At 35.9% G+C, this 25493-nt stretch overlaps 1 long non-coding RNA gene across 1 annotated transcript in view; it reads left to right on the top strand.

The window, feature by feature from the left end:
- Nucleotides 1-6353, top strand: part of LOC129952776 (uncharacterized) — a 69203-nt gene extending 62850 nt beyond the window's left edge. The window contains exon 2 of the long non-coding RNA XR_008782378.1: nt 5266-6353. This is a non-coding gene — a long non-coding RNA (uncharacterized LOC129952776). The remainder of the gene's footprint in view (nt 1-5265) is intronic.
- The last annotated feature ends 19140 nt before the right edge of the window (nt 6354-25493 follow it).

The raw sequence follows: 25493 nt of genomic DNA, 5'->3' as shown, positions 1-25493 counted from the left end.
AAATTCAAATATATTTCTGATCTTACTAAGAATCTTCTGATAATTCGAAGCATTTTTTTAGGAAAACTCTAACCAAGCTTAAATAGACACCCAAAAAGAGCAACTAAGAGTATCAACAGCTTTAATAATACATTCAATGACTTTCTAAAATAATAAAGGACAGAGTGAAGCATAGCCTTGATCAAGACTTCGAAACACGTCTCAATAAAATTAGACCTTCTCCGCAAGCTTTTAAGAAGATTGATAAAAAAAGGAAGGAAAGTGTTCGGGACAGATATACAGGAACTAGCCAGTGCCTTCAGCAACATGCAGTTCTGCAGACCGAACAGCGACTTATAATTTACGTTTAAATAATGAACAATTGACTTCTGTAACTAACAAAAACCATTTAACGATATTTACATTATCAAACACAGCATGCAACTAAGTTTCTTTACTCTCTACTACCCAAACATTCAATTTTCTTAGAATCAATTTGAATAGCAAAAAGTCTCCTGGATTCGACAGATTTTCATAAACCATGGATATTTTCCAACTGTATGGAAACATTCCAAAATAATGCCTATATTTACCCAAAAAACATAAAGCCAAGAATATAAAAGATTTTCGACCAATATCTCCTCTCTCAAACTATTCAAAAGAGTTATTACAGATTGTCTTGATAGTTTTCTCGATTCTTCAAATAATATACAAAACACAGAATGTGGTTTTAAAAAACAACACTAAACGCAACATTTTCTTCTTGTGCCTACTTATAAAATGAATCAATTTCAATTCAATTCAATTTCTTTATTGTAAACAATACACTAAGACAATGTCTTTTATAGTATTTGTACTTTGGTTCAACAATTAAAGTGCTGTTTGATTCTATATACAATAAGATAATACTTAGGCTACTAAAAATATATATATATATTTTTTTTTTTTTAATAATACATATAAGACTTTTCCTCTCTTCTTCTTTCCTATTTTCCCCTTAACATCCTAGTTGTTCGAAAAATGTTTAAAAACCTCGGTCTTGAAACTTACTGCATCCGTTATCCTCTTAATGCTAACCGGCAAAGAGTTAAAAAGGCGAATGCTGTGAACGAAGAACAACCGTGAGGAATTTAGATATCTAAAAGTTGGAATAACTAGATTATTTGTTCTTGACGATGTACAGAACTCAATTTTTTCACAAAGGTACTCAGGTGTTCTTGTGCGAATAATTCTGTGGAGAAAGATACAAATACGGAAATTTACGTATTCGACCATAGTGCACTTAAGAATTTTTTTGCTGAAAGCAGAGATATGGTCATATCTGCGAATACCATAAACGTAGCGAGTCATGTCATTAAGCGCCACACGTAGTTTGTATTCAGATAAAGAATCCAGTTTCGGATACACGACTTCAGAAAAGGAAATGATTGGTACGAGTAGAGTTCTCATAAGACGAAGTTTTGTTTCTTGAGGAGTAAAAGAATTAGATACCCATAGTTTTCTTAAAGTTCCGTAAATACGTGCAATGACATAATTTATATGGTCTCTGCAAGAGAGATCCCTAGAGATTTTGAATCCAAGACTGGTCACAGAATCTACAAAACTAACATGGACACTATTCAAAGTAATCGAAGGTAGATCTCTATGGTTGTATGTCTTCTTAGAAATTAGTAGGGCTTGACTTTTATTGGGATTGAGCACTAGACCATTTTCCTTAGCCCAGTTAGAAATTCTCTCAAGATCTTCATTAACGCGAAAGACAAAATCCTCTATTAAACCGATTCTACGTGAGAGATAAATTTGTATATCATCTGCATATAGATGAAAAGAGACGTGCTCACAAACCGAAGGCAAATCGTTGATAAAGGCACAAAACAAAATTGGCCCCAGAATAGAGCCTTGTGGCACGCCCATCTTCAAGTACGTATGTGCTGAAAAATTGTTTCCAACACATACACGCTGAGTTCTGTTACACAAAGAACTACCAATGAGACGAACAGCTGAATTCGAAAAACTAAAGTAGTGCTCAAGTTTTTGACAAAGAACTCGATGATCAACTTTGTCAAAAGCCTTCGAGAAGTCCAATAGGCAAAGTACTGAGATATTGTCTTTATCGTATTCAAGTCTTATATCCTCTAAGATCTTTACCATTGCTGTAGAGCAGAAATGGTTAGCTCTAAATCCAGATTGGTATGGAGACAGCAATCTTTTGGACGTAAAATGGTCAATAATTTGTTTAGTAAGGATTTTTTCGAGAACTTTGGACATGCAAGGTAAAATGCTTACTGGCCGGTAGTCGGCGAGTTCAAAAGGTGTGGGCTTTTTCGGAACAGGAGTTATCCTGGCTGATCATAACCTTAAAAAAAAAGAGTGTGTAGTTGTCCTTGATATCAATGAAGAAGACTCTATTTGTCATAATTTTTAAGCTAATCAGATTAAGCTGTCCTGACGCTCTTATAAGATTAATCAATTAGTTTTCTCAACTCAAGAACCGCAGGATGGGGATGAAAAGGATGATTTATATAGCAACACTTTGGTCCCTCAAGAGAGGACTTTACCGCTCAATTGTTTTCTTAGTCCAAAGAAACAGCGGTGAGCAAGAATTATTTGATCTCAGCGCTGGTGTTGTTTTCTGTAGACGAAGTCCTTGACTACCTCAAAGTTACGTCTATCGATGGTGATGTTTTAACAGAGAAGTTGGTTTTGTAAGTCTTTTCTTGACGACAGCATGTTTTGCCCTCATTAACAGTTAAACCCATTTTGCCGCAAATGCATCAATACTCAAAAAAGCCCCATTGACATCACGCTGAGTTCTTCCGATTTTGTCAATTTCATCAGCATAAGCTAGACAGACTTTTGGAAGATAGTGCCTCTAGTGTTGACGTGTAAGCTCACTACTATTCTTTCAAGCACGATATCAAAAAAATCACATGACAGCGCATCACCTTGTGTAAAAAAATTTTTTGACATCGAAAGGTTCTGTTGAGTTGTTTCCAACCTTTATGGAGCAGCGTGAATTCTCCATGGTCATCCTGCACAATCGGACGAGTTTAGTAGGGATTCCAAAACTAGAAATGGCTCTATACAGCTCTTCCCTGTAGATGCTGTCATATGCGGCCTTTAAATCGATGAAAAGATGGTGGGTGTCGATTTGGTGTTCTTGGGTTTTTTCTAGGATCTGGCCGTAATGTAAATATTTGATCGACTGTGGACTTTAATGGTCTAAAATCTTGAAAAAGACCTATCAAGTTGTTAACGATGGGTCTTAGACGTTCACATATTATGACAGAACAGATTTTATAGGCGATGTTAGGTAGACTGATTCCTCTATAGTTGGTGCAGTTTAGAAGGTCTAATTTTTTCAGAATCGGGAAAGCAATACTAAGGTTGCATTCATCGGGCATACTTTCTTCCGACCATATCTTACAGATAAGTTGGTGCATGCTCCTAACCAACTTATCTCCAGCTGCTTTAAGGAGCTCTGCATTCAAGCCATCTGCTCCAGCTGCTTTATTAGACTTCAGATTAGATATGGCAATATTTACTTCGTCTAAGTCGGGAGGACGGGACTGTTGGCTTTCGTCGTCTATGTTGAATGGATCATCATCCTCCCTAACAGCAGAATTCGGTTCGTCGTCGCTGTTATACAGTCTTCAGAATTGGTCCTCCCATATCCTTTGCATTTACTGCGGTTCCGCTATGATGTTTCCACTTTCGTTTCTGCAGCCTTCGGTTCTAGGTTTATGTACTTGTGAATTTCGTTTCACCTACTCATAAAACATTCGAACTTCATTTCTGCATTTGAACCTCTCAACATTTTCGACCGCACGCTTCTCATGTTCTCTCTTTTTCCTTTTGAGAAGTCGGCGTTCCTCTCGACTTTTCTGCTCATAGAGCTCATGAGCAGCTCTCGTCCTTTTATGCAACGCCGCTTTGCGTGCCTGTTGTTTGGCTGCATTTGCCTACCGACATTCCACATCAAACCAGGGGTTCCTTGTTGGTGGCTGTTTGAAACCCAGCACATCAGAGGCGACTTCTCTGATTGCATCTTGGCGATGTTGGCACTGGTTTTCGATACATTGTGTTGGCGGCAGAGAACTTCGAGAGAGGTTACTTGTAACTCGGTCGGAAAGGGATTTGGCGATCTCTTGCGATTGTAGGCGTTCGACGTTGTACCTTCTCCCAGCACCTCCCTGTTTAGTCTTGGGTCTGGAAACCCGAAGTGCTACCTTATCTACAACGAGGTAGGGGTCCGAGTCGATGTAAGCCCCTGGAAAACTTCGAACATCCATGATGCTGGAAGCATGTCTAGCGTCAATCGCAATATGGTCAATCTGGTTGACGGTAGATTGATCTGCAGAACTCCAAGTTCCTTTGTTTATGTTGAGGTGTGCAAAACGCGTACTAGCTACCATGACGTTTTGCCCTGCAGCAAAATCTGTGAGTCTGAATCCGTTGGGCATAATATTAAATATAATATTATGCTTTTTTTTATTCTTAAAAGCCACAAGTCTAAAAAGAATCTCTTACGAATCTGTCAAATTTTAAACCCATAACACAAGTCATTCCTGAGATCCAGGACTTCAATCAAAAAAATCATAACTGAATTAAAATAATGAATTGTAAAAAGGGGGGGGGGGGTTTATCAGTTGTAGTATCTATCAATTTTCCCATAGAAACCAATTCAATTTATTTCAGTTATCGCTTAATGGTAAATGTCTGACTTTATAAAGAATAGCTTCAATATGACTCTACTAAAAATAAATTGATACTAAACATTCGCAAACTTACTACTTGTTGAATTCCTTTATATCAACACAGGCTTATTACTCAGTCTTTTTAATACAAACTTGGCTTAATTCAAATTATGCGATTTATATCATCCAGAGATTCATACAAATGTGTGTATTTAATATTCATAAATTCATTAATTTAATTTTTTAAACAAAATTCCAAATTCCTTGTAAGTTCGTGCAACGCATATATTTTTTTCTTTAAACCTTAAAACTAATTTTATTATTATGAAAACGTTAACAAAAATGTCCACGTTAATTATAATTGCTCTTTAAAGTCCATGAAAGCAGAGTTCAAGCACACAGAGTTTCAGATTTTGAATGCAAGTTCTGTTCTTTGTAGACCTTCAAAAATACTCAGTAAAAAATAAAAAGACTCATAAATAATTTTAACTTATTTTTTTTTTGGCCATAAAATGTATATGTTGTCCAGATTGTATCCCACCACTTTGAGAATCAAGCACTTTTTCTTATTTTATCTTTTTCATTGCAGGATATACACATTTGTTTCTGGTAGATAAACCGAGTTGCGGTGTTGTTTTGTGGCCATGTCCTTTCATTTGAACCCGCTCAACAACTAAAAAGGATAAACTTTGTTTAAAAATAAAAACAAAAATCTAAAAAATTCTTACACAACATAACCCAGCTCCTCCAACCATATCTGTACTTCGACCCTCAAACCGGCCCCTGCAATTCACCTGAAGAACATTGTTCTCTGGTATAAAGAACGCTGTTAATGAGTACAGGGTGCAGACTCCTACGAATGGTCGTCAACGGACCACCAATTTGCTCCTCGTGCTCCTCCTCGGTCGTCGTCATGGTTGTCGCCGCGCCAGCCGCCACTGCAGCTGCTACCGCCCACAAGCCATTATAACTTCTATGCATTTGTTACGGGGGAAGTTTAATGTTTTTTCGTCCTGTGCTCCTTAAAGTTACACAACTATCGTCGCTTTGTGCTTTTATTTTGTATTTTCCTACAATTTTCTTTTGCTGATGATGATGATGGGAAATTGTTATTGAATTAAAATTGTGAAATTAAAAAAAATAAAAGAAAAATTTAACCCCACAGTAATAAGTGTGATAATTGAGTCTAAATAAAGTGCAAATGTTTTAATAGCGTTACTGAGTTACCTTCGAAAATTCAATAAACCAAAAAATTATCCTTGCTGCAACCAGACTCAGACAACTATCGGTCGGTTTGACGGCACACACGGCTGCTATAAAACATAAGAGACGAACGACACGACACAACGAGACGACTCGAGCGAGCGACGACGCTTTGTTTCCGGTTCCTGTGTATTCGATGTTAATTGGATTACACCCAGTAACGAATTTAGGGATATATTGTCGGTTCGCGCCGTATTGAGTTGAGGTGAAAAAGTGTCATCGCGAGGATTGAGTAACTAACTAACTACATACATGAACGACAACGACAGTGACAACGCCAACGATAACGTTAACGACGACGACATCAACCTATACAAATTACCAAGGAGAAGGACCTTAAATATGCCTGGGAATTTTGGTATTCAAATTCAGCTCTGAGAATTTTTTTTTTTAAAATCATTCATATATGAAAAGGTGAGTGAGAGAATTTGTTTGTTTATTTTTTCAATGTTTTGTATTTTATTTTGTTAAAAAACCCATGGGGTTATTTTAAAATTCAATTGAAAATATATAAATAATTGAAATATTTTTTGGAAAGTGTTTTGTAAAAGGAATAATTGAATACTTTTTTTATGTTGAAATCGGAATAATTTATTGGCATTTCGGGATTTTTTAAATGTTAATCGATGCATGAGGTTGAATAAGGACTGAGGACAATACTGGAAACGGTTGGTTTAAAATTTAAACAGAAAACGAGTAACAATATTATAATTAGATATTTATAAAACCCCAAGTTTCAAATTAAATAATAAAAGGCAATAATAATTCATCGAAACGTTAGCACAATTGTTTAATTTGCTCTTCAATTGTAAAATCATTATTAATGAACAAATTTATGTATCAAAATGAATTGGAAATTATATCCTTTTTGGTAAAATAACGAAAAAAAAAAACAACTATCATGTGAGATATAAGATCATGCTTCATGCACTTTGCCTAATATTTAATTCTTTATACTGGGAATAGCATTTTTAAGTTGGCCCCAATGCCTTTAACAAAAATTATTGGATTTAAGTTCGTTATTGGTTGAAAAATCAAGGCGGAATTCGGTAGGATTATTTAATGAAAAATATTGCTATCATTACAGTTTTTCTTGTTTCTTTATAGAAACTCTGCCTTCACTCATAACTTCACAAATTACTTGGTGTAATGATATAGGTAGGTAGAAATGGCGATCTCAAGGCAACCTAGCCTGAGATCGAATTAGCGCCATAGTTCGCCGTTTTGATACCTTAAAGATGGAGTGCGGAGTTGGTTCTGGGATCTTTTCTGAGACCCTAAATGAAGCCAAATCCTTTCCTGACTTTGCTAGCGTTTTTCAGGCTGAATTGCTGGCAATAAGGGAGGCATGTAAGATACTTAAACAAAACCCAAACCAAAACCGAAATGCGGCTCTTTTTAGAGACTGTCAAAGCCATAAACTCGACCATATCCTTATCTAAATTGGTCCAGCAATGTCCCGATGAGTTTGGGAGCCTAAATATTAACCTCGGTGTCACCCTGATCTGGGTTCCAGGCCAAAGTGGTATCATGGGAAATGAACGGGCTGATAAGCTATAGCAAGGCAAGGATCGGCCCTTCATAGCTCACTTGCGGAAATGTTTAACATTTCTCTTGGCGCTATGAAGGGTAAAACCTTTTCTATCTTCCAAACTGAATCAAACCGAAGGTGGAGCAATTTACCCAACTGCATTATATCTAGGAAGATATGGCCCACCTATAATAACCCGTGCAAACGATGTTATATGCAGGCCAAGGCAAGACATAGCCAGGATTGTTGCAGTTTTTACCGGACATTGGCCTATAGAAGTTCATGCGGAGAAGTTGGGTATCTCTTACAACACCTTTTGCCGTAGTTGTAGTGACCAAAGAGAAAGTGGAACGATAATCCATTTCCTCTGCAAATGTCCTGTTTTGGCAAACCCTAAAATGAAATACTTTGCAAAAGCATTCTTTCTTGAACTTGATGAGCTATCTGAGACAAAGATAAGAGACCTAATCTGTCCCTTTCAATCACAGGTCAAACGAGTTTTTGGAATCAAAACGGCGCACTACAGTGCTAATTGGATCTCAGGCTAAGTTGCCTTGAGATCGCCATTTCTACCTACCTACCTTACTAAAGTAACATCAAGCACATTCTTCCATCCATCATAATTTTCCGAGTTTGGAAAGACGAAAGTATTGCCTCTGTTACAAATGGTCATATTATGTTCAATAATAAAATCAAAAAGTGACTCACCTCGTTCGTTGATCTTAGAACTTCCAAAAAGGGTATGCTGAGAATTTGCGTCGCCTCCGATCAAAAGGTTAGCCTTTTTGTTTTTAACTTCGGGTATGATTTTGCGCACCTCCTCCTGAGGTAATGGTGCATTATGGGCAGAGAAAAAAGAGGCCAACAGCAAACCCTGTGTATTTTTATCTTCAAATCTGACAACTGTCAGATCGGGAGTGCTAAAATTTAGACATAAAAAACCTTTTAATTGTTTCTTAGCTAAAATAAAATTTCTGGGATTACCTTGGTCTTGATCTGCGGTTTTATAAAAGAGGTCGTATTGGTTGTCTTGAAGGCCTCGCACCTAGAGGCCGTTTATTCACGGCTCTTGGATAACGCCAATGTCGAAGTTTTCTTCCCTAAGGAAAACTCTCAGATTATCTGAAGCACACTTAGAGTGCTTCACATTAATCTGGAGGACCTTCAGCGCGTTTTTAATTATTTTTAGTTGCAGAGGTTGGGCCCGGAAACTCGCTGGGGACCTCGACTCTGCTGACAACATGGTCAACCTCGACGTTGTCATCAGCTTTGTTGGTGTCTGTTCCCCGACTATGCAGAATTTTAATTTTGGCATTCCTTATGCCAAAACTAAGTTTACACTCGGCCTTTTTGAGAGCCACTTGACTTTCCTCGCTAATCCTCAGAAGGTAAGAGGCGCTGGTCTCTTGCGGTTCTTCTGCATTTACTACAGCCCAATCGTGCATGGGGAGAGCGGATTTTGCCTCTGAAGACCGCGGATCAGATCCTGTCCGCTTGAGTTTATGCTCATGAGCGGCAACCAAATGAGACCCTTCGGTTGTCTAGGGATGTCTTTAGCTGGGATAAGCTTGAGCTTCTAGCCCTCCCAGTCATTGCTTACCTTAGCAATGCTTTAACTAAGGACTACCCTATACCCCCTGAGCATCTCGCCAGAGTCAAAACTAGGGTAGGGCCCTCACTGTTTGATATAGAGTATGAAAACACCATCTCAGAGAGCTTGCACTTAATAGAGTTCCACACGTTCAGCAGACCTTTGCTGTTTGTGGAGAGCTCATCCACAACTGCTAATTGGAGGTCATTCCTGACAACCTCACTAAGAGTACGCAGTTGCGCTGCTCCAGAAGATGGTGCTTTCACTGGCTTTGTCCGGTCGTCAAGCTAGCTCTTTTTCTGAGACGGGCAGATCTCTACCTGAGATCTGTTTCAATTAACGGCCTTTTCTCGGTTGGAGTGCTATGAATAGCACTGCCTATACTTTCTGTGGTTTTTGGGTTGCTCACAAGTGCTGGAACTACCAGCACTAAATGAGCTCCCCTTCAAGGTCTTCTGGCTGGAGGCCAAGAGTGCATCGTCCAAGTCTGTGGATGGTTCTTAGTTTGTCATGTCTAGTTCGTCCATTTTGATTAAATTTGATGTATGTTGGTCCCACGAGTAGGTCGGAAAAAAGAGGTCAGGCCCGGCAGTAAGGGGTAAGGCAGAAAATAAAAGGACCCTGCCAAGGCATCCAAATGAGCTCGTTAGCGACTGCTTTGCCACCCAGCTTTTCATTCTTCGACACGGTTTATGTAAAATACTCACACCACCACTGAAATTAGGGACCCCGTCTCTATGGTCAAATTGGTCGGCTTTTCTTGAAGTAATTTGTAAACCTCTTTCTGTTGGATATGTTTTTGACTAGTCCTAAGCGAAGAATTCTTGGACATGATCAAAAACTAGACCAGATTTTATCCATGACTTTATATTTTGATCTTTTCACTTTTGATGTTGACGGAAGTTATAAAAGGTTTTAAATTTGCAAGGGTTGATTTTGGCGCCCATTTTGTTTTTATGACATTTATCAAATCCTTTGTTCATTATTCAGTTGTTTATGCCAAATCATCGTGAAAAGTAACACGATTGAACAGCACGTTCAAATGATAAACCTTTATCATCAAAATGTGTGTTCGTTAACGCATACGTTGCGCGCATTGCTCCCATTTTGCGGTAGACGTGGTGGCCCACTTTTCAACGTTTGGTGGCCAAATTTGAGACGACTGGATCAGTAAACAATCCGCCAACGCCCGTACGTACGGATCGGGCGATTTTCTCGGTCGATCTTCCGTTCAGCAGAACCCGAGGCAGTCTATTCCTCACTTTGCAGAAGAACTCGGCCTTTTGTAGACTTCAACTTGGCGAATTTTGCTTCGGGACTTGGGCTTACAACCGTATAAGATTCAACTAACCCAGGAGCTCAAATTTCATTACCATAGACAACACGGTTTGTTCGCAGACTGGGCTTCGCAGGATGACCTCAATTTTGGCCGAAAAATGATCGTTAGTGACGAGGCTTATTTTTGGATGAATGGTTGTTGTTAACTAGCAAAATTGCCATATATGTATGCGACGAAACCTTAGCCTACCCACGCAAGGTGCACCAAGTATTAATGCATCCTTAAAAAGTTACCGTTTGGTCTGGATTTTGGGCGGGCTACGTAATTAGTCTCTAATTTTTTGAAAACGACGTTAGTGAGGCAACAGCGAGCGCTACAAATTGAACCATATGGGCCTAGACGACATTTGGTTACAGCAAACGCCACGATTGACATTTTCCTTGAAGGATTTAAGGGTAATAATATTTCTCGCAGGGGTGATGTGAATTGGCCACCAAGGTCATGCGATTTGACCCCAACAGACTTTTCCTGTCTATGCAAATCGAGCCATGCTCTTAAGGTGAAAATAACAAAGACCATCGCTCAAATTCAGCTGGATCTAAGCGGAGTAGTCAGTGCAAATTGGACCACTCTTTGCTATTTTTCGAACTATCTTGTCAAATCAGCTAAATCGAATGCGATTATTCTTGAGAATATTTCTCCAAAATTACTTTTTTTGAATACATAAAGCGCCTAATTTCTTGATGTTTGAAAAAATGCTTGTATTATACCAGCCTCCAAAAGAGCAAATCCTTCCAGTTCTTCTGATTACATACCTATCAGTATTTTGTGGTAAATTATTTGAAAAAAATGAACACAACTTACTAACAACATGGCAATGTGGATTTCCCAATAAGCATACTTGTAAATCTTCAGCCATAAAAGTTACGCCGGATATCTGCTCTCCCTTGACTCCGGTATTTTTGGTATTGTCGTTCTTCTGGACTTTTCTAAAGATTTCGACTGCATTGATAACAAAATCCTAATTCAAACTGAAGAGAAATTGCAATTTTTCTAGCTCATCGCTAAGGCTATATTTTGCAACATCCTCACAGATAGAGTTCAACAAATAAAAACTCAGGTTGGTATTTCTAATGGCAGAATCACAAGCACGCTTCAGCTTCGGCTTCGTGAGGTCAAAGCTTGATTGTGATAGCATGCATTGAATTCCTATGGCTGAACTCGTAAACGTCAGGCGAAACCAAAGCTGAAGCGTGTTTGTGTTTCAGGCATAATAATCGTGTTTTCAATGTTGGAACACCGCAAGGCTCTGTTTTAGGGCCTCTTTTATTTACTTTATTTATAATGACCTTCCCGATGTCATGTCTTACTGCACAGTTCATTTGCCGATGATGATACTACTATACACTTTTCGTAAAACCAGTTTGATGGAGTTTTTGATTGGAGGATTTCAGCTAACCAAGTGAGGATCTTGATCTAATAACTACAAAATAAAACTTAATCCTACGAAGTCTGTTGCTATGTTGTTGTGTTGTGTTCGAGAGATGAACCCAATTCTTTGGATTTCCCTGATGTTGTTTTTAAAAATGAAGTAATTATCTACGCTAAGGATGAATAGAAGTCTGAGTTGCTGCTTGAGATCACTGAGATCTTTCTCAAACTTACAGTTACCCAATGTGAAGGAAAATCTAAAAAATCATTGATAATGCCTAACTTTACTTTTAACTACACGATATATCAAATTCTGGACTGCCCTATGTTATCTAACCAAAGTTATTAATTTTGCCCACTTACAAAGAAAATTAAAACAAATAATTGTTTGATCGTCTCGGAAGGGATGCCATCAGCACCCGAGGCTTTATTGTCTCTCAACCACTTTACAAAATTATTGATTTCTTCAATTCTTGGTGACTAGAGCATTACATTGTCATTGTCTTCTCGAAATGATGGAGTCGTTCTCATCATTCGTTGAGCTGACCGTTGAGTTGTTGCGGCGTGGTGTATACTTTCTCATGTATTCGACGAATTAGTCTTATTTGGTCTCTCAAGTTTTTTCTCTAATTTTCTAAGTCTCTAATATTCTACTTCGGATTTGTACGGTCAGTCGACAGCTTAAATTCATCTCGTCGACTGCTGCCTAAGATGAAGTTGGCAGCACTTATGACATTATGCCGTGTCCACTTCTCTTCTATGCCCATCAAACTGAATTCAGGGTTTACTCTGTCCTCCACTTCGAACTCCTCGAAGGTAAGGCTACACGCGTCCATTTATAGTTATTGGTTGCATTTTTGTAGCGCGGGGCAGCCGTGTTGTCCTTAGGCACGGACTGTGTGCATTGCATTTATTTCTTCGCAATCTACCATCGGAACACCTAACCACAAGATAGTGATCCAAGTAGATGTTGGCACCCTGATACGAACGTATTGCGATCAGGTCCGCATTTTGTTTGTAATCTATTAACACGTGAAATATTACGAGGTTACAAGTGACTCGATTAGGAGATATCCTAGGTCACCTTGTAGTTATCTTAACGTGGGAACCTAGAACTTACAACGTCTTGGAGGATGCCATTTTCATTACTCTTTGTCATAAGTATTCTCATGTAAGCTGTGAGGGCTAATGTACTAAATAAATACTGGCTTTCGACATATCTTGGCGTCACACCTTGGGTGGACATTAAGGGTCCTCTCTACGAGTTCGAAGTAGACAACTTTTAAACCATCTGTGGCCTTTTCCAATTTACCTCGTAAGTATTGAGTGCATGACTTTTTATTTATTGCGTTAAAGCCGTAGGCTTTGTTCTTTGATTGACTAAAAAACCTATATGCAACAAGCCCATAGAGTTTTGGGTATTATACATCGTAAACGTACGTACATTCTAGAGATTTTGAAACGTCGTTGAGTGTCAAAATGTTAAGTTTGACAATTCGAAACAATTACAATAACTTACAAAGGGAAGTTAACAAGATGCAAAAACATGCTACATCTTCTAAAAGCTTAGTGTTTCAATCATCAGAAGAACTGGACCTGTGAATTGGGCACCTCATTTCTGTGTGATTTGACACCACTGGGCCATTTCTTCGGAATACGTGAAATCTTTGGTCTATTCTGATTAACTATCGACTATGGACAAAATTAAACCCGGTTCTTGATCGAAAAAGTTGTGGAAAATTGGCACTACAGAAAAGATTTGCATTTACAAAGCGTAGTCATGGGAACTATTTTGAGAACTTATATTTAAATATAGTTTAAATGTCATTAAATTATTGAGCTTTTAAAAATAAAGCCAACATTTTGGGGATTTAGATTGTTTTGAGTTTGTTCTATTATAATATTAGAAAAATCACGGCTAGCTGCATCTGAACAACATTTGTCATAAAACAATTCAACTTTTTCAAGAAATCTAAATTCAGAAAAGTACAAATTCGTAGATAAAATGCCGAAAACTTCTTTAAGGCTTTTTTGGCCTGGATTCGGCAATTTCTATTTTGCCATGTATTTGGGAGGGTTTCGTCACCTCTATCATGCATTTCAGTTGCTGATGATAAGTTTAGGTACGAGTAATACGCTAATTTTAAAGAAGTGCAATTCTGTACTTTAAAAGTTCAAAGTTCCTTTTTGTTGGCTTTTTTTTATAAAAAAAAACTTTTGAAAAGACATTTTCATCTACTTCCTAAGATCAAAGTTCTGACTTGCATTTAAGTTTAAACCTTAAAGGTTGTATTCTGAGCAAACCATACCTACCAATTCATTTAGTAGGCATTATTTTTATTGCTTACCTACTGCACCTTTTCAAAACAAAAAACACACACACAAAGCCTTTTGCCTATAACACAAAACCATTTTTCATTCTTCTAACCAAAAGTCCGTGTTCAGCTTTATTCCTTTTGACCATTAATCAAACAGAAGCCAGGCCCTTTCCTTAACGAGGCTATCTATCCCTATCTCCTTCTGTCTCTTGTTCATTCTGAGTACTGCACCTTTTTTAGGTCAGATAGAGGTGAGTTCAAAACACACACACACTTCCAGTTCCGGAGGTGAGCAATGTGGCCTAAATGCATTTTTGCTCATGAATACAAAACACATTGAGATCGAGACCCCCACTTTGAGTGTCAAGTGAAGTACCTGTATGTGCAACATGCTCGGACTATGTTGCCACCAGCACCGCAGCACTAACCACCAGTTCATGTTGTATTAGCTGCTATATGTCGTCGTTAGTCGTCGTCGTCCTTGTCGTAGGACATCAGGAATCATAGAGGTCGATGAACGTCAGAACACTTCACTAAAGCCTTCTATTGCACAGCCATAGCACTTTCTATATAAACTTATGTGTATATATATTCATTCAAGCGTTTAGATAAAATATGCAAATAAAATCAAGGCTTCTTTTTGTGTTCATATATTGAAAAGCTCATTGCCTCCCAAAAAAGTTCCAGTTTCCTAAACCACCTAAAAATGATTGAACAAAAACTCCAAACTGCAGTCGCAGTCTGAGTCTGTTCATTCATTTTTGTGCTTTCACTTAGGCCTCGAAGGATGGCCCGACCGAATTGGTCTTAATAGAGCACCTAAATGTACGTAGGAGGGCGGGGGTGTGATAATAATGTTTTGCATAACTATCAGTTTGCTTTCGGGATTCACTCGATTTGCATTAACATATTGTACTACACTACTTGCTTTTCCGGTCTACATTTATAATGTTGCATCCTGTTGCAGTGTTGGATTTGGATGTATAGAGGATATGGGTGTGTGATCAGGACAATTATAGTGACATTTCTATATACATGGCTATATACGAAAAAAGGATGACATCATTTTGAGAATTCAAAGGAATCTATCGAAAGTCGAACCCAACCCGACCACGCAATTATAAGGCAACAAAAAGGGGATTACGGAACACATTTGGATGGTAATTTGCTCCTGGATGGACAAGTAATCCTCTTAAGGATTTGGCCTTGTTGCGGCTAATTGGAAATAATCCTAGTCATTCCTTTTCCAAGGTTGGCCACAGGGAAAGGGACATAATACTCGTAGTATCGAAATGGCTTCTTAGAGGGTAAAGATGTATTATTTGAATTTAATGACCAAACGATGACGCATGAAAGAAAATAAATTGATGTCCTTTACACTCTGATTCAAATAATTTGGATTGATATTGTTTTATTTTTTAATTGGAATAATTGGAATAGGTATCCTTTTTTATTAATTTCTTGGAAAATTGCCCTAATTCAAGCCGATGATCTTTTTCGTTCGTTTGAAATTGGGATTTTCGGTAATTATGTTGATGTAATTGTCATTGTTTTTTAAGCTTGTGTATGTATTTTGTATGTAAAGAAACCTTGAAGGATGTAAGTTCCGAAATATGAGATATAAAATGCGTGACGTGTAGTGTACCTTATTATTATTGTGTTGTTGGTAGAATTATTTTCTCCTGGGGTTCAACGGATCGGTTACAGAAGAACAAAGTTAAGAATTATAAAATGGGAAAATTGATATAAATTAAATCAAATGATTTTTGAGACTTGAGATTTCTGACAAAAAAAAAAACAAAAATAATTAGTTTCTTGAAGAAAAAATAAAAACATAATGATTTCTTGGAAAACGTTAATTGAATCACAATGAATTGATTTAGTTACTACAATAAAAAGTGTGTGATGGATTTGATTTCAGAATCCAGCTACCTATTAGTGAATTATTTGAGTATAAGTTGTGTTTTGGTTGTGGGCAAATATAGAAAGGACATATTTTTATTTAATGACAAAATCTGATATAACAATTATGAGAGAAATTTAGTCACCCAAATAAATTAATCAATGAATTGTATCGTGTGTCGCAAGCGAGAATATGATATTCAAACATTTTTAAAGGATTTTTAATAAGAGGTTTCATTATGACATTATATAAAAAGTAGTTATTTTTAAGCGAAGTAATGGATGTTTAGTTCGTTATAGAACGGTTTTAGACAAATGGCCTTTTTATGAAATTTCTTTTTATGAAATTTTTCATGACCATTTCACATATTTGGGGCTGTATTTCGGCTATAATTTGAAGAATTCTCTTTTAAATGATTTGAATTATTTTAAACTTGAAAAATAAGGATTTTAATGATACTTGTGGGAAACGTAGCGCCATAAGCCGTTTTATTAAAAATAAGCTTTTGCGTTGTTTGCATCAATATTTTGCAATCCCAATACTGCAACATTGGATTATATGCATTATCTTCATTTTCGAATAAGCATTAGCAGTCACAATGCTAGCTCAAAACCTCCTCAAACAATTGACTCGATAAGACTTTTTAAAAACCAATTTAAAATTTACGAGCCCAAAATTAACCATCACCTTACCTAACTCAAACTCGAGTATTTTGACTGTCATTTGTCAAAAATCACCATAGACGATACCACTCCTGGTCATTTTAATGTGTTTCAAAGATCAAACCAATTAAGTTAGTGGTAATCGACCGACTTCAGTTCAAAAGCATTGAAAATTAAGTCTTCATGCAATATACTGGTAAATGCCTGCGTACTTCTAAAAATATCAACGAGAAATCGGTGATACTGAGTTTTCGTCAACACTAGAGTTGATCTTAAGCGAAACACTCGGTTTTTACATCACTAACTATTCCCAAGAGCTCAATTTTTGCCACCTTCAGTGCTTAAGTGCTTAAATTTTGTTAACTTAGATTGCAAAATTTTTAACATTTTTGTGGCATAGTTTGTAATTGGTTTATGTTGAAAAATAGCGGAAAATTCTTATTAAAAACCACTTTAAATAAAATAATCTGATTCAAAGAAACTATTGTTTTTTTTTTTTGAACTCATCTTTCCCAAAAAGCTTAAATTAAGTATTGGGTTAAAGTATCGGTAATGAAACAGGAGACGAATTAACCATCAAGCTACGGGTACTACAATTCATTACTGTAGACTAATAACAGGATAGCAATTTTTAGAATCAGTCCTAAACTACCCCCAAATTGTACTGCGATAGAAACTTCCATGCTTTTGAGATCATTCTGGAAGGATAGAGCATTCCTGGAAGACGAATCAGTCATTTTTATACAGATGGATTAAAAACTAATAATTGTTTACTCTAAACGATTAAAATTAAGTCTCTCATTCCGCCTTCCAGTAAAAGAAGTTTTATCCTTTCTTAAAGATTTTTCGGATTTTTTTTGGAAAGTAAGGATGCCATTTAATATTTGGACTAAGTCTCTACAGACTCTATAACAGTCGAGAACTGTCAATCATCTAAAATAGAGATGGCCCAGAAATTTAACATTCAGTTTTGCTGGGTGCTGGGCCATAGAGATAGACGAACTCACAAAAATGGTACAGTACTAGCAATTCTAAAACGTTTAGCTAACGCTTACATACCAATCGCTACGTCTTAGCTTTTGCTAAATCAAGACGTTATAAAGAAAACCAATATCAGATGCAATAACATTAACAGCTGTTAGGTGTCATAAACAGACACTGACTAAAAGGAAACCTATTCTGTACATGCCTCGCTCTAGCTCAAAAACATAAAGCCTACCTTAAAGAATTCGTCTATAACAATAATAAAAACTCTAATATAAAAATAGGCTGAGATGCTGATAACTTCCCCTCTGCCGATTTGTATTGCTTAAAAGGTTTTTAGGTTATCGTGTTTTGTTAAAAAAGTTGTCAATTGAATTATTCTGAAAAATTTTAAATCAGTAACAATATTTTGCAAATGATGAAATGGTTTGATTTATTTATTTTTGTTAACGAGACTTTTTAGTCGTAAATAAATTTGTCTTTCACAATTCATTAATATCTCTAATTGGTATCATTGAGCTTAGAAAAAGGTTTTAAGATTAATGAAGTATGACAATGATTTGACTACTAAGTGTTTTCTACTCCACCATTGACAGCCGAAAGGATGTTTTTTAATAGTAAAACACATACAATTCAATGTTATTGCAAATATGTAGCTTTATGATTTCAGAAGAGACTCCCAATTTTCGTTTTTGCAGCAATCGGGGCTGTATGCCAGCAATACAGTTCTGTTTTTTTATTTTATCAAAATATTAAAACTATCTTAAAGCTAGACAAAAATTATTAAAAAACTAGCTTACATTTAGAAAAATTAAAAATATATTACTGGCCCTCTCCGGGTGCTTTAAGTTATCCATTATCATATAACTACTACCTTTTGGTTAAAAACAATTTTAATATTAAAAAGGAGGCTGGGATGCGACCCACACTGATAACTTCCCATCCCGTCTGTCGATTTGTCTTGCTTAAAAGCTTGTCTATATGTACTCGTATCAATTTTTACCAAATTTGCGTACTATTTTTTTGTAGATTTTATTTTTTATGAAAAAAACGGACTGTTGGATTTTTATATAAAAATTACTGAATATTGAAAACAATACTTTCTGTGAAATAAAATACGTTTGAAGCCAATATTTTTAATTTATGAAAAGCTATTTGAGTCGAAAGTAAATTTTTACCAAGTTTTAGTATTGTTTTTCTTTTTTAGAGATTTATTTTTTTGTAAAAAAACAGTCAATTAGATTTATTTCAAAATTTTATCGAATGTTAAAAACAATATTTCTTATAAGATAAAATTAGCTTGAAGCCAATATCTACAATTTTTGGAGATATATTTAAGTCGAAAATCAATTTTTAAGAACTTTTATACATTTTTTTTAGGTTTTTAATTTTTTGTAAAAAAACTGTTTATTCGATTTTTCTCAAAATTTGTCCTAATGTTGAAAACAATATTTCTTATAAGAAAAAATTAGTAAGAAGCTATTAAATCAAATTTTTGAAAACATATTTGAGTCGAAAATCATTTTTTACCAACTTTTGTTATTTTTTTTTCGGTTTTAATTTGTTTGTAAAAAAAAACTGTCAATTCGGTTTTTTTTCAAAATTTAACTGAATGTTGACAACAAGATTTTTTGAAAGATAAAAGTAAATTAAAGCCAATATCTCAAAGTTTTAAAAAGATATTTAAGTTGAAAATCAATTTTTATTTACTTTTATGATTTTTGTGGTTTTTATTTTTTATAAAAAAATTGTCAATTCGATGTTTATCAAAATTTTATCAGATGTCAAAATCATTATTCTTCGTTGCACAAAATTCTTTTGGAAATTAAATCATATTTTAGTCGTAAGATTTTGGAGGTGCCAAATTTTCGATTTTTTGATTTATAAAAAGAACCGTTAAATGGATTTTTTTTTCAAAAAATATATTCCTTTGAAATCACGTTACAATATATTGTATAAGATTTAATTGAAGTCTCTACCGTTTTTGGTTCGTAAGATATTTAGGGTTAACCAAAATTTTCAATTTTTTTTTCAAACTGCTATGCTAAAATACACCCACGCAATTTTCTCGAGAGCCCTTTCTGCATCTTTCTGCCTTATTATCTGTATAACAAAATTTATTTGAAATCGATATCTCCGATATTTCTTCTGGTTCTTGAGCTATGGACGACGAAAAAAACGTCGCGAACGTACTGACGTACGTACACACGCACGCACAGACATCTTTCTTAAAATCTTTTATTTCGACTCTAGGGACCTTGAAACGTCGAGAAATGTCAAAACTTTCAATTTGACAAATCGGAACCATTACAATAACTTCCTATGGGAAATTTAATATAAAATATTAGAGAAAACTAAAAAAAATCTATCGGTTTGTTTTTGAGAAAATTAAAATTTTCGTTTTTTGACCAAAAAAATGTATGTGGCCACTGTTAGTTTTGATCTTAAAAAAAATGAGTAAAACGCCTAACGCGATTTTGCTCAAAACCTTAACTTCCAGGTTTGAACTCAATCGACCCAATGGTTAAGGCTGTAGGAGCGTGGACAAACAGACAAAGCCGACCGCACGGTATCGCGGGACCCACTTTTTTCGACTTTTCTACCATCCTAATATCATGTTTGATTACAAGCTCAAGTTCGAAATTTAGCACGAATGCAAAACTTGCCATATAGTTCCTATATGTCGCAAGTAAAAACGGAAATCCATTATAATACTTGAGCTACTTAAAACTAACCAAAGCCAATTTTGTGTTTTTTTATATATATTTTTGTTACATAACTTTCCCTAACCTAACCCTTAAACCTGTGTAAGCCGCGGCCAAGACCAAACGCCCTAGGCAACTTTAAATAAGTAAATAAATTGGGTGGCGGAACAGTCCTTTTGTGAACTAAGGCCTAGTGACTGACAGCTCTCAACCATTCCTGTGTACGAGTACTGTTTTCAGGGATGAAGGGGACCTACAGTTTTAAGTCGAACGGCGAATTTGAGAAAACACTTTTCATAACAAGAATTACTCTTGGAGAATTTGTCAATTCCTCGCAAGAGGCAGTAACCGTGAAAAAAACTTTAGGTGGCATAGGCAGGGATCGAACCCAAGACCTCTTGCATGACAGTCCATCGTACTAACCATCACTACAAAACTTTAAATGACATTCCCAATTTGAAGCGACCAAAACTGGTTCTCGGAAACAGTTCTACTGAACTGAACGCGCTCGGCTCCTTCCAGTGCGTAGATGTTTCGCCTATATACAGTTTTACGTGGTAGATTAGCGGAACGGCCTACCTATCCTGTATCAGCTCTCGATTGTCTAAATAGAGAAAAGCTTCGGGCGGAATGTTGCTTAAACGTGCACTTTCGTAGTACTCATTGATGGGGCAGTAAGCCTCAAAAATCAAGCGGTTAGTGGACGACATCTCTCTCGCAATGTGACCCCTACCAAACTTCAAAAAGAAATTATCCATTCTGTTTATGTTGGCTCTGTTGTATATAACCTGGTGGGAATAGCAATGTTTGTATTCCGACCCTGGTGTTCTGTGTAATCCAAGGCAACGTCGCTCGCAGACATTGTCTCTCAAACACCCGAATCTTTTCCATTTGAGATGGGGCATCGTAGGCAATCATCAGCCAGATAACAGCCATGTAGCAAATCACCTTCACCCTGCTGTCAAGACGGATACTAAAAAACAACCATTTTTTAAGAGGAAAGCTTCCCCAGCTCTGGCCGAAGCAGCATTCATATGTCTGTCGAAATACAAGTACTGATAAAACCAGATGCCAAGGTATTTTACTACACTTTTATTCGCTAGTGGCTGTCGATTTGGTCCAACGATCACTAGATTTTTATAGTTCTTTCTCGTATCCCTTGAGGCTCCATGCAGCGGAGTCCTTAACAGAATAGTTTGGCATTTCTGAAAGTTGATTTTCAACTTGCAGTCATCGCAATATTGCTGAATCTTGGCGAAGTCATTCTGCAAAAGTGTATTGATAATCTCAATTTTTGGGACCGAATACCGTTTGCTTAACTGCGTAGACAAGAGACTTAACATACCTAAGTCTTAAATAAAACGATCTGGGGGACTACGTGAAATAATACGCTCCCCAAAACTTTCCCTCAATTAATTGTTTTTAGTTTCGTTGCAGGATTTTCAAATGTTGTGCAGGAGTAAGTCTATTCATTATAATTGAAAACGAAACTGAGCATAAATCAAGTCAAAAATAAGAACTCCAACAAAAAAGTATTAACAGATTCAAAAACCACACATCCTAATAAAAAAACACCCAATTTTATGTACAACAAACACAAATATTGTTTATTAATTCATTTTGGAATGCGAAATTCCCATAACACAAATATCAAGTTATTTATTTCAGAACTAATCAATTTTCCTCAAGTTCATTTTCACTCGATTTGATATTTCTAAAATCTAGACAAAACAAGATTACGAAAGTATATCAATCGTATGTTTTGGTTCAAGTCTCCCATAACTTTGACTTTATTCCAAAAATGTGTTTAGGGTTAGAATCAGAAACAGAATCAGAATCAACACCCCACAATTATTTCTGAATTCTGAAAACCCTTCATCGTCTTCTCCTTCTTCTTAGAAATTATTATAAGCCTACTTTCATTCCTTTAGATTCTGAATGCATTCAAATCAAAACCACTGGTACATTCGATCACATATTCGATTACACAAACAGGCAATAATATATGTACGAGTCGTGTTCGTAACCCGATGATTATATATATATTCATATATTCTCGTATCTGATGTACCCGACCCATTCTCAGAATATTTCAATAGGAATTCAGCTTCAGGACTTCAGGTCTTCGCCGCACGGCACATCCCGCATGAATCTCATTTTGAATTCACCAAGAAGTACTCCGGGTCTTGGCTTGGCATATATCGGAATATATCGTCGTATCTCGTGTATGCCATCCAGCCAGCCAGGCATGGAATTTACATATTTTTACTATACAAATGGAAAGTTCTTCTAGGATATGAAGGGTGGAGTGGAGTGGAGAAATCCTTTTTTTTCTGGGTCCTGAATTTCTACAGGGCAACACAAAAGCCCGCGCCATACTTCCGTTCAGAGAAATGGAATTTTAAATAAAATCATACTCGTGTATCGTGTTTGTGTCTATCTAGAGAAGAGTGTGGGGTTTTCAAGCCTGTATTGGTAAATCGGAAATTTACAAAGCTCGGGGTTCCTTCCGGCCTGTACGGAACAGTTCGCTAGAAACCAATTTACAATGGCCCCATCCATGTCCCTTTGTTATATTTTCCCCTTGCCCAACACTTGCACTCAAGGTTCAATCAATCTGTATCTATTGACCGAGGGTATCGAAAGGCTCTAATATGTGTACAGGCAATGTCAATAAAACCACAAATTGTTTGAGTATCTATAAAACATAGGTATGTGCCCTATGTATATTTTTTAAAAAGAAAATTTTAAAAAGATAAAATAAGTATGTTTCACACACCATAGTTTGGAAAGTTAATAGGATTTTTAGGGGGATGGCAAACATTACCATTATAGATTGACCTTTAACGATAATCGGGATTTCAATATTCAAAAATGGGGCTATAAAAAAGAGTTGTTGAGGTGTAAGAAATAATCCTTACCAAATGTTAAAAAAGGCTGATCATAATTTCCCTGGAACAAACCCTTAATGGTTTTCGATAGTTTTCTTTATTTAAGAGATCATGACTTTTTAAGGTTAAACTTGATACAAATTTTATTTTAAAAACCTTCTTCTTTTTTAAATATTCATGAGCTTTATAAACTTAAAGATGAAATCAAAAACTGCCTTAAGAACATTTCATTAATTAAATTAGTTCTTTAACTTCCCATAGAAAGTTATTGTAATGGGTCAGAAATTTGGACATTTCTCGACGTTTCAAGGTCCCTAGAGTTGTACCGTTTTTTTTTCGTCGTATATAGCTCAAGAAGCAAAAGAGATATCGACTTCAAATAAATTTTGTTATACAGATAATAAGGCAGAAAGATGCAGAAAGAGCTCTCAAGAAAATTGCGTTTGTGGTTTTTTTACCATAGCAGTTAAAAAAGTGACAATTTTGGTTACCCCTAAATATCTTAAGAACCAAAAACGTTAGAAATTTGAATTAAATTTTATATAATATATTGCAACGTGATATCAAAGAAGTATATTTTTTGGAAAAAATCTATTCAACGGTTTTTTTATAAATCAAAAAAAGTGAAAATAAAAATTTGCCACCTCGAAAATTTTACGACAAAAATACGATTTCTTCTCCAAAACAATTTTGTGCAAGAAGAATAATGTTTTTGACAACTGATAAAATTTTGAGAAAAATCGAATTGACAGTTTTTTTTATAAGAAATAAAAATGTAAAAAAACATTACTAAAAGTTGGTAAAAATTGAATATCGATTCAAATATCTTTTCAAAAACTTGAAATTTAGGCTTCAAACTTATTTGAATTTAGAAGAAATATTGTTTTTAAAGTTCGGACAAATTTTGAGAACAATCGAATTGACAGTTTTTTTTTTTTTTTTTTTTTTTAATTAAAAATCTAAAAAAAAATGTATAAAAGTTGGTAAAAATTGATTTTCGACTCAATTTTTTTTTCAAAAATTAAAAATATTATCTTCAAACTATTTTATTTCACAGAAAATATTGTTTTCGGTATTCAGTAGTTTTTTGTTTTAAAAAAATCCAACATTCAGTTCATAAAAAAATAAAATTATAAGTAAAATATAAAAGTATAAAGTCAAAAAACTGACTTGGAAATATAATCGCCTTATTTCTTGCAATATTGGGCAAACTGCTATAAAATGGTGGGTACCTTCAAGTTCTCTTAAATTGCAGGGAGTGCAGATTTTTGATAAATCGGATCTATAAGGCACAAAGTTTAGATTACGTATTTCGACTCTAGCCCTAAAGATGATACCGATAGCTTCTGCAGTCAGTTCCTTCCAAAAATAACTCATCAGATGACAATTGGTGGTTCATGTTCCTATAAATGTTTCTACTTTCTGAAGAGGATGACCTTTCTAGATATTGTAAATATATCGCAGTATCCGTTTAAGCAATCAGGTCATCAAGTAAATTCTGCCATTCAATAACGTTATTTTCAGTTAAAGGAAGCGTTACATTTTGTGCCGCAGCAAGATGGTTCCATTCTTTGAAAGGTGTTGCGTTCATTCGAAGTTGCCTTAACAGAATTGACTTATGTAGTCCGTTTTCTCTTTTCACTACTGTAGTGAGATATTTGGTACGCAATTTAGGATTTTGGATGTAAATCAGTGCTAAGCCTGACTCCACATGTAAAGCATATGTTGGTGTTGCGTTAGGTAATCGGAATAGTCGTTGGAAAAAGAACCCAAATGCTTGCACCCCATAACACATACAAGTATTGACTGTTGCTTTGAACACTCGGTACATCGATCCTACGTCAATGTTGCTGTTGCTGAAAAACGTTGGCCACACCAGATTTATAGCTAGTTTGGCTTCCCTACCTTTATCCTTTGTATGTTTACTCCAGTTAAGGTTAGATGTTATCAAGACTTCCAGATACTTGAACTCCATTGTTGATGGTCCATGATTCTTCCGGTAGCCTTCATCGGTGTCTAGATTCAAAAATCATAGCTTTTGTTTTACTTGTATTGATTTTTAGGCCCCAAGTTGAACAGTAGTCTTGAAGTCTGTTGACTTGCAAATGCAGAGCACATGGTGTATTAGCCAATAGCACCAGGTCATCAGCATACATTAAGACCTTGACTAAGGAGCCGGCAAAAAATACACCTCTTGGAAGAATATCAGTGACAGCAAAGGGCAAACATCCTTGGGGAACACCCGTAGGCGTCTCAAAC

The sequence above is a fragment of the Eupeodes corollae genome, chromosome 3 (assembly GCF_945859685.1).
Source record: "Eupeodes corollae chromosome 3, idEupCoro1.1, whole genome shotgun sequence".
NCBI lineage: Eukaryota > Metazoa > Arthropoda > Insecta > Diptera > Syrphidae > Eupeodes > Eupeodes corollae.
The sequence above is the reverse complement of the archived record's forward strand: the minus strand, read 5'-3'. Positions and strand labels throughout refer to the sequence as shown.